A 19212-nucleotide genomic window follows, 5' to 3' on the forward strand; every position below is an offset into this window, starting at 1 on the left:
TAGTACATTTCAAAATATCAAAATAACGTTGTGATAAACTGAGGCACTCTTTGCTTAGAGCCAAGTTAACAAGTCCGACAGTATTTTTAACAAGAATTGCATTTTAACTTTATTCAATTCAATTCATTTATTTATTTTATTCACTTCTAATGAATATAAGTGGCTAACATTGGTGCAGCATGGTGATTTTACTAAAGGTAACACTAGCTAATGCTGACAAATCATTTACAGTGCGAACTGCACGTCCTCAGGCTCAGACACCAGGATGTTTTCTTTTCAGGTGGTTCAAGATAATGAAATGGTGCTTCAATGCAAAGCTAAGTCAGACTTGCATATGTTGTATGTGGCTATTTTATCCTTTTACTACCTGCTTACACAGGTAAGACTTGCTACCCTCTTTAGGTTCAGTCATTAATTCACTGATGACCTAGTTTGGATGTAAGGATGTTCATGGATGCTTGAGCACTTAGTTAACCATTCGAGGTACCAGTATTCAAATGCTGAAATCATTACTCAGGTCACACTTCACCACAGGAGAACAGAGAAAATCTACAGGCTAAAGCCCATTTCACACCAGACGCGGTAACTGCGCCGCATGACGCCTCCTATATGAATCAATCAATGTAGCCCTTAACACCGGCCGTGCGTAAAGAAAGCAGTAAAGAAATGCAATATCTGGTATAACATACAATCTATGCTAATAAAGAAATCAACCAGTTTGAACTCTGACAGGTTGACAAATCCCATTACAGACAACATTAATGTTGTGAACACACAGGCATCTCCTCTTCTTCATATAGCATTACATCACCAGGTGAGAAAGCCAGGAACAGTCACGGCAGCTAGTCAACATTTTATTGTTGATCTCTGTCATCTGCATAAAGTTTATGTGAGTAATAAACGGACAGTACTGACATTTCTATTACGTGAAAATGCAACACAAACAGGAATCGCTCTTGCTTCATGACGCGTGTCGCGTCCAGTGTGAAATAAGCGTCGTGGAGTGGCTCCGGATTAACACGCCTGCCGCGTCGCACCTGGCGTGAAATGGGCACAACAATTCAGTAAAACACAACAGTTTTGTTCTTACTTGCGAATGACTGTTACGCCATACAACTCCGAAACACAAACACCAGAATGTGAGTGCGTTGCAGAGGACACAGTGTTAAGGATATAATTGAGAAGACAGAGATAGCGCGGTTGTATCACTGATCAGCCTACATACTCGAGCTGATGTTAGCTAGAAATAGTGAAAATATATTTCTCTGACAAAGACGTTGGCACATTGTCCACTGAGAAGAAAAGACTTTGTTCAGAAGGCAATGCGTCCTCATCAGCATCCGACACTTCTTAGCTCTGTTGGCTCAATAGCTCATCTGAAGAGGCAGCCTCTGTTACTCGTCCAACAGAAAAACCTACCTCAGCTGTTTTTAAATAATAAAACGTGTTATGTTTTTAAATAACACATCATGTTATGTTTTATCGACGTACAGCCATGTTTTTGGTCGACACCAGCACCGTCTACAGTGGCCCACATTATATTCGGCCGAAATCCTTTTTTAATTTCTCCGTGTTTACCCAGATATCCATTAGTAAACTCCTACAGACACTTGAATATCAACATTAGTTGGAATACAAATCCTAGTTGGATGCCACTTTGAAAATGTAAAAGGAAATTCTACAAACGCAGGTTGACAATTTTGTCATCAATATTATCGGTAATGCTGAATAACTGTTTCAGCCCGATTTGTGATGCAAAGACTTTTGAGATTAGAAAAGTGGAAAGAGTGAAAGCTTTGTGAAAAACAGCATAAAGAGAGGAAGATTACATAGGTTGATTTTATAGCATTTGGGAAAGTCCCCCTACGCACTAGACAACGTCCGCAGCTCATACACACACAACCCAGAACCAACAGTTACATCAATCACCCAAAACAATGGTCAGGCCAGAATTTCCCACCCATGCTTTAATTTATCGAACTTGTCAAAAGATCAGCACTTCTACAACATCAGTAACATTCATCCTGTCAGTTGAACATGCATACCCGCATTCACAACCACAGTCTGCCTCCCCAAAACACCGGAGACACACACACTCACAAACACACATATCTGACTTCCTGTTACAGCTCAGTAGCTCCGAAGAGAGTCTGCAACCTACATCTAAAATCAGCAAAAGAAACAGAACAGAGATATCGATGTTTCACATTCAACAGTCAAATACACAACAGTCAAATACACACGCAAGTGTTTCAGTTTCTCTCAGCAACAGATGCCACACACACACACACACACACACACACACACACACACACACACACACACACACAGGGGAATAACTGAACAAACCATCAGCACTTCACATTTTGGAAGACAGGAAGTGAGTGACAGACTGTTTTGTCCAAATTTGATGCGCACTCTTAAACACCCGGCCCACATTACAGCACTTATAAAACCGATGTTAAAAAAGTGAGAGACCCCACACACTAAGACCAATTTCACTGATTTTGCTGTCCTTAGTCATTTTTCAGTCATCACAGCCCACACACTACAAGCCCATTATAAAACACCACTCACTTTTAGACTGTGTCAATGAACCGGAGTCCTGACCAACCTGAGATCTCACAGAATGCGTCACGAATAAACGTGACTTTAGATCAAAACCAACGTGGCAAACATCAGGCCAGAGGCTGCTGTGGCAGTTTTACAGCTGTGTGCATTGTGCTAAGAAAAAGTAAACGGCTACAAGGTTTTTACAACATCGATGAAAATTTGCTTAATTCTAATTTTAAATATTCAATATGAATTGTAATAGAGGTGGAAATGTCTTATATCAGCACTGCGTTTCACAAGAGAGAATCCGCCCTCCCTCCAGTGAGCATGTTTGACTCTCACAGTTCAGAACTGGGAAGGCCACAACTGGACTGTGAGAAGATCAGGGGGGGTTAAGATTGGATTATACACTTTTAAACAACATTAAATCCAGCATGCCGAACTCCTTCATGTTGTTGGTGGATGGGACCACTAAGGTCCGCGAGCCCAGCATAAAAAATAAATAAATAAAATAAATAAATTTAAAACCCACACAACATAAGAAGTAAAATTTATCCACTAAAATTTTCTAGGCTGTTGTTAGAAGGAACTGACTGATGAATAAAAATACTATTTTTATTTCATCTAGTGATGATGTGATGTTAGTGTCGGCAAAACTGTCGTAAAGGTAAATTGGCGGGTGCTGTCATTTGGACTGTGGAGTTTTATTCAATCTCCGGTTGATGGTGATCAGATTTGAATTAAAAATTTGGAAAGGCAGAACAAGGAAGTCGTATCATGAGGCATAAATGTAGAATATCGTTGATTTGGGGTTTGCGGTGGGGGGTGTTTTAAAGAAACATATCTTAACGTACTTGTTCATGGTACAAATTTTGGAAAAAATAAAAAGTCAGAAAAAAAAAATAAAAAAATTGTACCTCAAGTCAAGGGCAGGTCAGAAACACAAACAGCCTCACACAAAGACAGCCAGTTGTAGCACTTGAACGTCTCTTTAAAAGCTTGGGGTATACAATGAGTGAATCAGACACAGCAGTGCTGCTGGAGTTTTTAAACACTGTGTCCACTCACTGTCCACTCTATTAGACACTCCTACTTTGTCAGTCCACCTTGTAGATGTAAAGTCAGAGACGATAGCTCATCTGCTGCTGCACAGTTTGTGTTGGTCATCCTCTAGTCCTTCATCAGTGGTCACAGGACGCTGCCCACAGGACGCTGTTGGCTGGACATTTTTGGTTGGTGGACTATTCTCAGTCCAGCAGTGACACTGAGGTGTTTAAAAACTCCAGCAGCACTGCTGTGTCTGATCCAGTCAGACCAGCACAACACACACTAACACACCACCACCACATCAGTGTTACTGCAGTGCTGAGAATGATCTACCACCCAAATAGTACCTGCTCTGTGAGGGTCCATGGGGTCCTGACCACTGAAGAACAGGGTAAAAGGGGGCTAACAAAGTATGCAGAGAAACAGATGGACTACAGTCTGTAACTGTAGAACTACAAAGTGCACCTATATAGTAAGTGGAGCTGATAAAATGGACAATGAGTGTAGAAACAAGGAGGTGGTCATAATGTTATGCCTGATCGGTGTACACTTGCAGTTGCTTTTCCCGAATCAAAAGCAAAAAATGATAAACTGTGTTCTAGTTCTGGTTTGCTAAGTGTTCACACTGACATATCTGTCATCAAACCAAATGACAAACAACAAAAACAAGAAAAAACATACAGGTAAAAACTCACAGCTGCTTGGGGAGATTTTGATGTTCACTGGTGTCAATAACTGCGACAAGATTCAATAAACGCTGCACTCGGGTCTAACTGAGCTCATAGGTTTTGCACACGTCTTATTTTATGAGTCTCTATAGCAATCTAAAACAATCTGCCATGAGAGGCCGTTACTGGGGTGTTCCCACAACTCCAAAAGGGGTGAAATCATTCTAACACACACTTTCAAGTGGCTTGCTGCATTCATAAATCATCAAAAACTTGCTGCATTAATATATAATAATTGCTGTGTGGGGTATATTGCGCATTTTGTAACGGCTTTGTGCCTCAACCTAGTTTTAAACCAAAGTATTCATTCTGTATTCATTGCTGAAGAGATGATAAAACAGTAGCTGTCTAAAAAGAAATAAAACAAGTATCTCCATTTTGCGTGATTTTTAGTTTTCTGCATGATTTGAGCTTTTCTACATTTTGCGTTTTCATGATGAATGGACCAAAAGAAACGCTCCAAAATTACATAGAATAAATCTCTTTACATTAACTGTCATTAAAAGTTAAGAAAGTCTTTCCCTCCTTTCTAAAGTTACCTTTTTGGACATTTATTCTTTGGATGGCAACAATATGCATGTCAAAACAGCATCAGCAACATTTAGCATTTACCTTAAGTATATATTTCTACAGATATCATTCATGGCCAATGTTCAACATTAGCAATTAGTTCATTAACAGTTTTTTCTTTTTTTTCCAGGTCGACCTGTGCACCCCCTGTCACTCTCTAAAGGAAACAGGTAGTAACTGTCTCTTTACATTAATTAAGATAAAAAACTCGGTCATACCTTTGACTCTTTCAGTCGTTCGTGGCTGTTGGTGATCTGCTAAACCAGCTAGCATCATCACAAGCATCAAGAACAACCTCTTCAGGGTTTCACAACAGAGTTCAAATGGCATCGGTCTCACTTGTTATAATGAACCACACACACAGAGCAATCGCACCAGGGATTGTTTCACTCTGACCAAACCTGCCAGCCCTTAACGTACGTTCACATTAGCAGGCGACAAGTCGCTACGTTTTTCTTCTGACAAGTGAACTTGTATTACATGTACTATATATTTATTGCCCTTTTTGTTTAGAATACGAACTGTAGTTCTACGTTTACAAGTTTATAGGTTTCTCTTCCATTTTTTCCTGTGAGACTACTGGGAATGAGAATAAACAAAAAAATTCAGAGAGCAGACGCCTGGGACCTCAGACCAGTTGTAAACACGGGGGTAATTTGAGCCAAACACTTAAGATTACTCCTTCACCACGTCATATTCATCTCAGGCCTGTCACCAACACAGCATACTCAGCTAATCGCAGTTATTTGAGATGATCACAATTATTTAAGCTGACTGCGTCACTTTCCACAGTTATTAGATTTTACAATCATTGATAAACTTTAAACAGTGCTGCTAACTAGGAAAGAGAAGCTGGTTAGCATTAGCGTCGCTAGCAGGCTAAAAGCTCTGCTCACCACAAAACATGTTTGATTCTGACTGAAGCACAGGCACACCTTTAGATGATTTAAAAAAGGATTAAAATCTGAGAGTGAAGCCGAGCAACCACTGAAGGGACAGAAAGGCACCTGTTCTGTGGTGTTTGGATCTGTAGCCTGTTAGGCTACCTTAATGTTAGCCAAGACCCAAAGAGTGCCACCCATCACAGAACAGGGTTTATTCTGAAAACTGGTGCTCTACTCACATAAATTCAGATGATCAAATGTTTGAGAGAGAGAAAGGAAAGTGACAATACGTCAAAATCGAGCCTGTGTCACAGCGCAGGATTGACTGTAGCTAACTTATTCTAAAATGACACACACTGAGTGCGTTTACATGCACTTATAAATCTGATAACTGCAGAAAATCAGATTGTCAGTAATCCGATCAACAAGTTTATATGCTCTTGAGTATTCAGAAAATAGGGAAACTCATGTAGACCCGGAATCAGATTTCTGCTTTGCAACCAGCCAATAAACTCACAGAAGAAGACGTGAAGTAAACGTAACGTAAAACTCAAACTTATTTTAAAACATCGCGACACTTTACCTTGAGAATATCATCATGCATCATCTAGAAGATGAAGAATATTTAAACACTCTCCAAGTGTTTTGCTGCCATTTGCGACATCCACCGTCTGTTCTCGCGCATGCGCAGACTGAGAAACCCGAAAGAAATCAGAGTAAGAGTTCACATGCACTGAGCAATCTGATTACTGAGCTAAAATTCAGCCTCATTATCGGATTTCTTAATCGGATTTCTAGATTGGAGTATACAGTTTACATGACCCTTTGAATAATCAGATAACTGCAGAAATCTGATTATGGTTGGATTATTGAGTGCATGTAAACACACTCATTTAGAGAACAGCACACGTTTAGATGATCGCACGAAGCTGAGTATTTGAGTGAAAGCTGAAATGTAACATGTTCTGGCGCTGATTCTCCCGACCTCTTGTTAGCACCACCTTACAGTAAGGTCCCAAACCACCAATCAGTGAGCCTTCTAAAATATAAACGGGGGAAATGTGTTTATTTATTCGTTCAGACATGGAATAGAAATATGACATCATAATTTTGAAATATCGTCATCATTTTTAAACATGCGTTTTACCCCGTTACTATCATACCATCCGACACTAGCGGCTAACCAGCCAATTTAGGTTGGTATTTTAATAGTTTCAAACAATGAACAAGAAAAGACAAATAAATCACTACTCACAATTACTTATGTGAAAATCATCAGCTACAAATTCATGATCCTGACAGTTCTAGTTTATAAAGTTAAGAAAGTTTCAACTCGACTTGTCGCTTCTGCTGTGACACTTGCCGCTTGTCAGTTAACACAGCTTGTGGACTCCCACAGGAACTGGATGGTTGCCTGTCGCTGTGAACATACAGTTAGACATGGGCAATGTTAGTGACAGCAAACCAGACACTCATCGGTGCACATGTGCACACACAGAGCTTTCCCAGGGTGAAGAGAAGGGTGTTTTTGTCTGGGACTTTGCCTAAGTAAAGAGTAATCAGCCTTGGCCAAGCTCAATTAGACTATTTAAAGTTTCTCTGGCCATCTAATTCATTCTCTCTCTCTCTCGCTCTCTCTCTCGCTCTCTCTCTCGCTCTCTCTCTCACACACGGCTCAGAGAGGCACTAGTTAAAGATGTTAACAAACAGCTGAAATGCGCTGGTCTCGGTCTGATTCCAACTGAACCCTGTTCAGTTCACTGCTGGTGGGACGTATTTGTTTTTAATGAAAGAAGGGAATTCATCAGTAGAGCCGTCTCTCCTCCTCTTCTACCACCACGTCAGCGCTGTACCATCAGTACAATCGGCCTGTTTTAACGTCTGACTTATTGCTCTCACATCGTTCCTGCAGCTCGAGCTGCAGCTGATAAAAACAACAGACAAGCCATAAAATAATAGCGAAGATCTGTGTTTGATTTCTGGCTGAGCATCAGTGACCTGAGTAGTTAAACTCAACTTGATAAACTAATGACAAAGAAGCAGACATCAAGTAAAAGTTTATGATTGTTGATTGTGCCGACGCTGATCCAAAAGCATGAGTAGAGTGAGGTTTATTTCAAATGAGGCACGAAAACCCTCAAAACTAAAGAGACTCCAGTCCAAACGGTGACTCCTGCGGGAGCCGCAAGGGTGTTTTCAGTGAAATCACAATGGACTGCAGCTCCAAATCACAATCCAATCTACATCAACCTTTTTCTGTTTTTTTGTTTGTTTGTTTGTTTTTTTTACATGTTATGTTTTTTAACATAACTGCAAATTTTGGTTACTGTGATAGAAGCGAAATGGACGATCCAATCTTTTTCAAGCCCTAATTCACAGGTTTTCAGCGTGAGCAATTAAGGAGAAAAGGAAAAAAAAACTATTCAAACAAAATAATAATAATAAAAAAAAAAGTTGATTTCAGTTGTTCTGTGGGCTGCTATGCTTTATAGTTATAAACAGGTGGGCCTTGGGGTGAAAAAGGTTGAGAACCCCTGAACTAATGCACTGCTCTGGCTGACTGAGAAACCAGTAACTGATCATTTTACTGTCTTTGCATAATATCGGTTTCAGGGCTGTCAGAGAAAAAAATTAAAAACCATGATTAAAATTCAGTTTGAATGAGCACAACAGTAATGAGGACGTTGGCTTCTAAAATTTCCCACATAATGTAGGTCTAATATGCTACAATACAGGTCTTCTGCTGTGTTTGTCTGCACACCTGCCAACCTGGCATGACCTAAAACACTAAAGAGGAGAAACATCTGAGAAGTAACACCAGGCAAAACAGTACATTCTAACAGAACACAGAGCCAAGTGTAAGATTTGTTTGTAATATGCTTTTCAGAGCAAAATGTTCATGTTTTGTATCAGCGGAGGATTTTATTATAGTCCAGAATATTCTTGTGCATGTATGTGTGATCACAGAGCCAAGCTGTAAACCCCAATTTCACCTATTTGTGGTGCAACTAGTAAAACAGCTGGTAGAATCACCTTAAGAATATCTATGGCATGCAAAGTGGCAGTTTATTTAGGTGCTGTTCATATTCAAAGCCAGCTCTAATACTGAAAGGAGGCAGCTGACAGACTAATCAATGGAATACATTTATTAGAGCAATGACAAATGCTTTCAAAACACATTACGTACACATTAAAAAGTGATTTTACTGTAGCATTAGGTAGCCTAGCATCTCTTACCTACCTTTTAAAATGAACTTTCAGTGTTTACTGTGCAGCTGTAATATCTATGAAATGAAACATTTATTCTAAGGCTCAATCCCATTCCACCCCTCGCACCTACCACTTAGCCCTTAGCCCTCTGTTTTGCACGTCCACGTCTAGGGGTAGGGTGTCCCAATTTTTGTTGAGACAGAGGGGTAGGGTGAAGTGTTGGGGCTACACGGCCCTCCAAACTGAGGTTTTTCAGAGGCACAGTCCAAACAGAGTGATATGAGGGAAAAAAGAAAAACCAGCAAGATGGCTGAACAAGGGACCAAAAAACCCACAAATGTGGGAATTTTATCCGTTAAAAAAATTACGATAACCACTGTATTATCTTAGTTTAATGTCGTTTCAGTGTATTATGGTCGTTTTCTTCATAATAAGCATAAAAAAAAAAATCGCTAATAGCATGCTAATGTCTGGGTAGCTAGCTAGCTAACTTTCCCGTTCCACCTTAAATAGTTCAGCACTTCTGACGCCTGAAGCGCCAGAATGTAACTGCTGTACCGTTTAAGGTGGAACGGGAAAATTCAAACAAGAAGCTGGTGAATATCTGACTTCAGCTTCGTATCACTGAAGAATTAGGGGTGGGCGATAATAAATAATTGTCCCCCTCTTTGAAAGCTACTGATGCCCTAAATGTAACTAAAGCCCAGCAGTGAGGAGCTGAACTTTACCCTCCTCTGCTATCACTGACGGGGTCACCTACAGAGCAGCGCTAGTAGCCTGTTAATAAAATATTTTTTTTGTTAATTTGTTTGTTTGTTTTTTTTAATTTGAGGGTCCCATTGTCCCATCGTAGGGCAAACTCAGTTCCAAGGGGTTAGGGTGACACTCGAAAACAAGGGGTAGGGGTAAAAAGAAGAAATTGGATTGGGCCTAAATCTCTCTTGTAACTACTACTACTAAAAATAATAATACAAGAAAAACTGTGCACACACCCAGTTGGTCAGGTGTAATGAGCAAATGGTGTAAAGGGGGGAAAAAAGAGTGAAGTTAAGGTCTTTTTGTTTTATTGCTTTAATGTCTGGCCTTTCTCAGTCAACACCTGCCGTCTCTAATCTTCATCTATGTAAACCAAAACCTTCAGAATTTTGGTTTGATATTTAACCAGCAGTAACGGACTCCCAGCACATGAACTGGCAGAGGAAAAAAAAAGTGGTCAAAGATCAAACAGTAACCACCTGCCATCCAAACTGACACGAATGCAGCAGACCTAAAAAGACAGAGAAAACAAAAGACTTAAAGCTTTCATTATAAGTGCTGATTTCAGAACAAGTGATGCTAATGTCATACTGGGAGACAAACACAGGGTCAGCAATGTTATCACGACGTCTGAGACAGTAAACGGCGAGCCTATTAACGAAACCTCCGGATACACTACGCGACAGTCTGAATGAAATAGTTTTCTACAGATGCTAAGCAGATAATATCCAGTAAAAGTCTATCAAACCATGTGAAGCCCCAGACTGTCTTTGTTCAACACAACAGTTCTGTAGTGCTCAAGCTGAGTACATAAGCATTGAGTCTAGGTCAGTGGTCAGCAACCCAAATGTTAAGATGCGCATTTTGTCCTTTCAACATCAAACCACCTTGGGAGCCACAACATTTTATATCCAACCATCTTGGCTGTAAATATGTCTCGGTATGTTCTAATGTACTAATATAGTCTAAAAATATAGTATAAACAAAACCGCAGACTTACTTTGCTCTGCTTTAAGATTTAGCTAAAGCTGCATTTCTCGCATCTCTGGCAGGAAACTTTTACTCAAAAGTGAAATAATTTCTTGTAAAACGTCTCTCAATGTTCGATTTTTACGAGGCTGAAGTCGCTTCTCATTCGCCAGCTTCTTGTTCTTGTAACTCCTGCACCATTTAAGGTGGAAGAGGAGAATTCAAACAAGAAGCTGGCAAATGAGAAACTGACTTCAGCGTCGCAACTTTTTAGTATTTAACAGTTTCTCGTTGCAGATTAAACGTATCAGGTAACCAAAGTGCTTATAAATGCAAATAAGTCCATTCATCTCCATATTATTGATGTTCATCTTAAATATCTCTTTGCTTTTATGTTAGCTACTAGCTAGCCGAGACTGTTGTCTGCATTGCTATGGTGACCAGCAGTCTGTGCGCCATCCTTCAGGGTTAAAGGGTGAATTAGCAGATGTAGACTTCATTAACTCCAGCTTTTAAGACCATTTATTGTTAAAACTGTGTTGAACGATCAGCAGAGCTTTATTTTACTGCAAATGAAGATTATATTATTTTTACCTAAAAAATGTAATTCCGCTGTGGAGCCGCAACAGGGCAGTAAAAGAGCCGTGTGTTGCCAACCCCTGGTCTAGAGCAATGTTTTCTGGGAATCTATCCTGACATCTGGGAATCCTTACACTTTTCAGCACCATTATTTCAGGCATCAGTCCTGTCTAAGTTTTTGACTGTGCACTAAAACATGGCCATTTCAGACAAGCAGTAAACGATTATTACTGTCAGAACAGTTTTGGTAGTTTTCCAATTGAGAGAAGGGAAGAGACGAGAAGAGGCTCAGACCAAAACGTTAATAAAGAAAATAAAGAGAACAATCTCAGCTGTGCTGCTGTACTGTACCATCGCTGAGGCTGTGTCGTGTCCCTCACAGCATTAATAATGCACTGTGTTCCAGTGCAGAGTGATAGAATTTCCCTGCTGCAGGTCAGTTTGGAGCTGAGTGGACACACAGGCAACACTGCAATGCTCCTCCTGCCCAGGAGCCCCCCAGAGAGAACGTATTCAGCATCAGGTCTCATTACACACCTCAGCTCTGAGAGGGACAACACTGGGCATAACTGAGAGACTATTTCAGAAAACGAGTACACAGCAATGCGACACCAAACTGGACAAAATGGGCCACAGGTTTGTGAGCTCTTTGAGGAGTTAGCAAATAACTTCAAATTGCAGGGAACACAGTTTAAAATATTAAAAGAGTTTGTATTATAATGTTAAATTAAACATCCAGTAAAGACTGAATTAAAAAAAATGACAGAAATCTGACAAAACACAGCTTGAAAAATGCTCATCAGATTTATCTGAGAACTGTTGGGGGGTGTGGTCCTAATATTCTAATGAATACACATGATTGACAGGACCCAATCCAACACTCCCAGCCTGCTCTGACACTGAATGTATGTGTTGTAGACCACGCTGTGTCTATCAACCAGTAAAGCATTACCCAGTTTTAACGTGGGGTTCTTAACCATTTTTACCGCTGGATGTGCATCCAGGGAATTCTGGCATGGCCAGATATACAGACAGACAACAGACAGACATGGAAGCTTGCTGGCTCAGTTATGTTGCAAGTTTAGTTTTTGTCATTTTCAGCTTTCTCTGACTTAAACAGAGAGAAAATACAGGGAAAACAGTTTAGTTAAAGCTGTGTGGACTGGAGGAGCCACATCAGCCTTGTGGTCGGTAAGGGTACCACTTAAGTTCTACCCAAGATCAAGGCCCAATCCCATTTCTTCTTTTTACCCCTACCCCTTGTTTTCGAGTGTCACCCTAACCCCTTGGAACTGAGTTAGAAGGGGTAGTGGCTGAAACCTTCCCCTACAAAATGGGACAACCCTCAAATTAAAACGAAAAAAAAAAAAAAATCACTGCTTCATTAACAGCTACTAGCGCTGCTCTGTAGGCGACCCGGCCCGTCTTCAGTGATAGCAGAGAAGGGAAATGTTCAGCTCCTCACTGCTGGGCTTTATTTACATCTAGGGCATCATATGTTTTCAAAGAGGGGGCAATTATTTATTATCGCTCACCTCTAATTCTTTGGTGATACGAAGCGGAAGTCAGATATTCACCAGCATCTTGTTCAAATTTTCCCGTTCCACCTTAAATGGTGCAGCAGTTACATTCTGGTGCTTCGGGTGTCAAAACTGCTGGACTATTTAAGGTGGAACGGGAAAGTTAGCTAGCTAGCTACCAAGACATTAGCATACTATTAGTGATTTCTTTATGCTTGTTATGAAGAAAACGACCATAATACACTGAAACGACATTAAACTAAGATAATACAATGGTTATCGTAATTACTGAGAAAATTCCCACTCTTTGGTCGCTCGCGCAGCCATCTTATCGGCTTTTCTTCTTTTCTCATATCACTCTGTTTGGACTGTGCCTCTGAAAAACCTCAGTTTGGAGGGCCATGTAGCCCCAACACTTCGCCCTACCCCTCTATCTCAACAAAAATTGGGGCACCCTACCCCTAGACGTGAGCGTGCAAAACAGAGGGCTGAGGGCTAAGTGGTCAGGGCGAGGGGTGAAACGGGATCGGGCCTAAAAGTTTCTTGAGCTTTAAGAAGATGAACTTCCAAAAGAAAAGTTGGACTTACTGCACCATAACTTATATGAAGTGAACAAAGGGGTCAACTCAACTAAAGCCCAAATCACAGGACAAATATTACATGGGATACTTTTCACTAGAACTTTAATTATATATCAAACAGCAACATCTATAATTTGGTAAGCCACAATTCATTCCCAAGCAACCTAGTAGGCCTAAACGTCAGTTGAGAAGACACAACATAATTACAATATCAATACCAAAACTCAGCTGATCATCATCTGATACTGATCACCTGATACTATGTTTAAAATATAGTCCAGCTTGTTCTGCTGCCATTATTATTACAGTGAACTCTAGAAGTCATTTGGTAATAAAAGGTAATACAATTAAATCAGAATCTGAGCCCTTTAAGCACATAATTTGGGAAGCCTCCCCCTGCCCGACATCAAAAACAAGTCAGAGCCAAATCACAGGCACATGGGTCAGTAATCCATTATTCTGTGTCATCAATCCACAGGAATTACAGAGGTGGAGGTTTAGGGGCCAGTTCTATTTCCAGGAGGTCCCAGAGTAATCGCTGTTCCATGAGAACAGTGTTTAAGATACATGGCTGTCACAAGCATGTCTTACAGCAATGCATGAATTTACACAGTCTTCCTTTTTCCTTACTCCAAAAACAGCTGATGAGCCAAGACATGCTTGGTGCCCAAAGCTTGCCTCTTCATTTTTGCACTGGAGCTACGAGGCTAATAAAGCTAACGATTGATGGAACTCAGTCACCCAAAATCTTTTGAGATGATAGGTTTCTATTATGAGCCACGTGGCTCCAGTGCAAAACTAAATAAGCAAACTCTGGACACCAAACGCACTTAAGGCCTCAGCAGACTTTTTGCGGAGACGACGTTCACCTGGCTTCAGCGAACAATGTGACGTAATTGCGGAAAAAACGAACAACCACAGACGTCGCACGGGGGCTTCTTTCGCAGCTGGGTGAACTCCGTGGACGAAGGCGCTACAGGACAAAGCCTCCGAAAGGTTGGTAAAAAAAGAGGCGTGCCATGAAACAAAGATGGACGACTTTGAGGAGCTTCAGCTTTGGCAGACACACTAATATTTCACTGTGAAACGCGCATTTGTTAAATAAACAATGAATATCTTCTCAATGTAAGATGGTAAGTCTATTATTCGGTAGTATTAACTAGTACTAAGCACCAAAACATACAGGTTATCTTATATTTAGGTTCACAAGAGGGCGAGGCTGAAGTTGGCTTTCTACTCACCAGCTTCTTGTTCGAATTTTCCCGTTCCACCTTAAATGGTGGCGGTATTCCGAACTCAAACGTCGCCATAGTTAGAACAGTGAAAGAATCGTTTTCCAGCAGTCATGAAACTTAGCATCAAATGCCATAGCATCACGTGGAGCATCCTCAACAGGCAACATGAAACCGCAGAAAGTATGCAAGCTTGTAAGCTTGCGAAGGCGATTTCAGCTTCGCACAACCCTCAAGAATTTTGTTTCGCAAGAAGAACGCAGAGGCCTTTAAGCTGATCCACTACATCTGGGAAAAATTGTTTGAAATAGATTTTCCAGTGAACCGTTCCTTTACTATTAGTACCACAAATGGTTATAAATGTGTATAACCGGTGAAACAGAGGAGGTGTATTAGAGGGGAGAGCACTTATCCACATTACAGCCACACCGGATTAAACACGCTCACCCACGATAGCCAGACGCATCGCAAACACACATCTGTACTGCTCAGCCAGCTATTAGTAGCTTATCCCAGACATTAGTAGTAAACCCAGACAGGGGTTTGTTGGGTAATAACTCTAGTTCTTTAAAAGGACCCACACTTGTGTTTTAGCACCATTTCACAGTGATATCATCTCTGTTCCACACATCCTGAGGCTCGAGCTGATGTCACAACACTTAACCTTTTTTCTGTTTGCTTGCCAAACAGGCAGAACGTAAAGTAGCTGGGCTTCAACAGCTTTTGGCTCAGCAGCCAACTTTCATCAAAATGGCATATAAAAATATGGTCATGTGGACAGCGTCACATTTACATTTGGACCCAGCCAGTTAACATCCCATCTTACATCACTGAACAAATGTTCAATTACACAACACGCAAAAGGGCAAAGGAGTCCAGGGGGTAAACAGTGACCAATTATTCATGTTCAGGGACAGAGCTGGCGACGAACAACTGTGTTCACTCTCCGTGTTAAAAAACTGCTTTGTAAAAACGAGTTCCATGAGGCCCACATGTGCATTTGTTAGCCACCTACACTAGTCTGACCAGCCTCACTGCTATAAGTGCCTTTTGCTTAGCGCCAGACACCAGACGACACAAAAACAAAAAGCCCTCGTTGTGTGAGACTCTCTCTTTTTTCCCTTCTTCGTCGTCCCTTACGCCCAGGCCAAGATGAAAATTCTCTGTAGATTCGAGAGGAAGGAATGAAGAAATTCTTTCACAAGAAGCTGCGCAAACACACAGGCAGGCAGAGGAAGAGAGAGACCACTATGTATGGCGTAGTGTGCTGAATACAGCACGCGGTCAGCTCAGCCCCCATGTGCGGCCTGTTTTGAACTGTGAGGAATGTGCACAGCTGGACGACAAAACACATGTAACACATGCGACTCATGCACCCTGTGTGCTAATTACATAATCAAGAATGAAACGGCAAGATCAATAGAGCCGTCATGATTAATCAATCCCATCTGATTAGTGGAAAATTTACCTCCTCAATGAAACGGTAATCATCAGTCGGGGATTTTATGAAGACACTGCAGATTAAAAACTCTCCTACTGGTCTCTCTTATAATAAGAAACAGCCTGATCAATACTCACATAGTCTTATTCGAGGCTTACTTATTTATCTTTTATGATTCTTTTTTAGTATTTTAGAATATTTAAAAAAGCTACACATGGTATATCTATTCGTTATTGTGTTTATAAACCTTGATTAATTGTCAAAATCAATGTGTGCATTACTTGGCTACTAATCGATAGCGAACGCCACAAAGATCAGCTCATAAGATTGTCTAATTACTGAGATTAAAAGGGTGGGAGGTGATCCAGTCAGATAATACTGAAGACTGAAGAGTAAAGCAGAGATAATCAAGCAGCAAAATACATTAGAAAAGGGCTCAGGGCATTCAGCAGCCTCCTCTCCCCATCATAATGACAGAATATTCCCACGAGACGATTACCATATTGCACTGGATCTCGTTCGTTCATGAAGCATCACCTGCGGGCGTTAGGCTCGGTGACAAGGAAATTACCTACTGTGAAACAAGATTTGGCTAAATGGAGCAATTATGGGGTACTGTATGTTGTTAAGCTGCGTTATATTTACGGGGTGGGGTGGGGACAGGCTGGAGTCACTCATCTGTTCCAACAGATAATCATGCAAAGGGAGCAACACTGTAAAAGGCACGTTAAAAGGTACAATAACAATGTATAGGGGGCAAAAACCAAAATGTCTTATTTGTACTCAGCTTGTGGAGTAAGTTTAAGTGCACTATTAGGAGTGTCTGTAACATTTTGTACCATCGCCTTGATTTCCTGAACTTTGGAAATTAAATCCATGCTTATACCGGCAAAAATAAAGGTATGTCGACTTATGTCTGTGATTCATCATAAGGTTTTTTGGCTCAGGATACTTCATGACATGGTATTAAAGATCATAAAGGCTAATGGAAACATTCTGATTGGACTCATTTTACACTTATTAGAAGATTTGATTGATTTGATGATTTTCCTGAGGTGACATGCATGATCACACTTCACGGTCAATTAGGTTCTGTGGGTTTACTTGTACATGAAAAGCAGACACTGAGAAAGACTTTTTAAGCTCTCATTAAAAAAAATAATCAAGAAACGAGCCCTGACTTCTGTAGAAGGCAACCATCAGTGAAGGAAATCAGCAAAACCAAAGCCTGTGGTTACGACCTAGATTGCACGTTTAGCCTGGGGCGTGTATAAATACACTTAAGCCAAATGCAAATATCTAAATATATAACTACAGCCATTTAGCCCCTAGGCTGTGTTTACATCGTTTCAGCTCATTCACCATAATGAGAGATAGTTGCCTCAGATTTAAAAAAAGGTGTGGGGCTTTTCACGGTGCTCTGCTTCCCACTATTGTGGCATTCAGCACAGCCGCTACTACATTTGGGTTAACTTTCTTGTCAAATGCCAGCTTGTGGCACCAGAATAAAACAGTGGCAAACAACTGCACCATATAAACAAATTAACACTTTAAAGCACGCAGAGCTGTTTTCGGTCCACTTGGTTGACTTTATGAGGCTCTATACTCCCAGTTACTGGGGACCAGGACTGTGTCAATTATCTCAATGACCATAATCACAACAGTGCAAAGTACAACTCGCTAAACCCTACAAAACGTCCAGCCGGCGAGCTGAGCAAAACACTCGTCTGTGAAGCATTTCTCAACTCAGAAACACTCAGAAAGTCATTTCGACAGAAGAATGGGGAAACCAAGTTAGCTAACTACCCAACTTAAACAGCTCGAATGCCAAAAATCGGAGCGGCACTGAAAAAATAAACGAATTTATTCTTCCTAATTAGCCAACCAGGTTAGCTAAGCTAAGCTAGCTAGCGACTAACTTCCCATTTGTTAGCAAGCCGGCTAGTTAACTGGTCAGGCTAGGTTAGCTAACCCACAACTAGCTGTACATCCAGGGTTTTAGTGTGGGAAACTAAACGAGAGCACAGAGTCGGTTCAGCCGAATCTCGGACTGACACTGTCAGGCTAATGAGCTGAATGTATGCTGTTCATGCAGTTTGAGGGAGAGAGGAGCACAGCAGCCTCAGTGATTGAGGACTGAGAAAGAGAGAGACACAGTGAGAGACAGAGAGAGAGAGAGAGACAGGGGGGCTTTCGTTAAAATGCAGGAAGAAAGCTCGCCATGGGTACATGTAATCATAACTGACCTCAGGTTCAACAGAAAACAGAAGCCAAACGCAACACCTGAATAATTCTGGTGTCTGGTTGGCGAAGCGCAGTGTGGCAAGTCGACACCGTGAGAGGTTCTTCGAAATCTGCCTTTCTTACCTCTCAGAGTCGCTGTGCTTTCCTGGCCAGCTTAGCTTTAGCTTCCCCGCTCGCTTCGAAAAATCCGTTGGCTTGTTCTGTCCAGAGCCGTTTCCCGAGCGTTGTGAGGCTCTGTGCGGTGCCTATAAGGGGGTCTCTATGGTTACTTACTTCTAATGCATGTTTATTCGTTCTGCTTTGACGATATTATAATGTTTCTGTCGTTTAAAACACCTAAAAAACTCGACGGACGACGAGCGTGCCCACCTCCCTGTCCGTCAGATTGGAGCAGGCCGAGCTAACGGCCAGGCCGGTCCTCCGCTCTGATAGGAGCAGATCACTGTCAGCGCCGCGGCGCCTCCGCCCGCCCCGCTCGCCTCGCCATTGGAGCCGCGTCCATCACACGCACTCCGACCTCGCCGTGCTGTTGGCTCAGTGTTGTGCAAATCAAAGCTCACCTCTCAGGAGCTGCTCTCTATTGGCTGAGAAGACACAAAACTTTGGGGTTTGTCAGATCCGATAGAATTTTTTTATTATTATTATTTTCTCATTTCGCAAAATACACAGACATCGAAATTACATAATACAGACAATATATAGAAGGAAAAGCACACAAAAAAGTCAAGCCATCAAAAAGAGCAGGCCTCCTTAAGTACAGCGTCAGAGTAAGACTGTTGCAATACCTCATTGGACCAGAACAGACGGACAGCCTTCATAGCTTTGGGACTGTTCGACAACTTATGTTGTCTCTATGGGCATCAAGTTCAGTACAAGAAAAAGGGCATGTTATAGAAAG

At 41.3% G+C, this 19212-nt stretch overlaps 1 protein-coding gene across 1 annotated transcript in view; it reads right to left on the reverse strand.

Annotated features, from left to right (window-relative positions):
• The window catches only part of fryl (furry homolog, like), a 135926-nt gene extending 117202 nt beyond the window's left edge, over positions 1–18724 (reverse strand). The window contains exon 1 of the mRNA XM_036581460.1: positions 18438–18724. The gene's annotated coding sequence lies outside the window, so the exon portion shown is untranslated. The remainder of the gene's footprint in view (positions 1–18437) is intronic.
• Positions 18725–19212: the final 488 nt, after the last annotated feature.

This window comes from Colossoma macropomum, unplaced genomic scaffold (assembly GCF_904425465.1).
Source record: "Colossoma macropomum unplaced genomic scaffold, Colossoma_macropomum, whole genome shotgun sequence".
In the NCBI taxonomy this organism is placed as follows: Eukaryota; Metazoa; Chordata; class Actinopteri; order Characiformes; family Serrasalmidae; genus Colossoma; species Colossoma macropomum.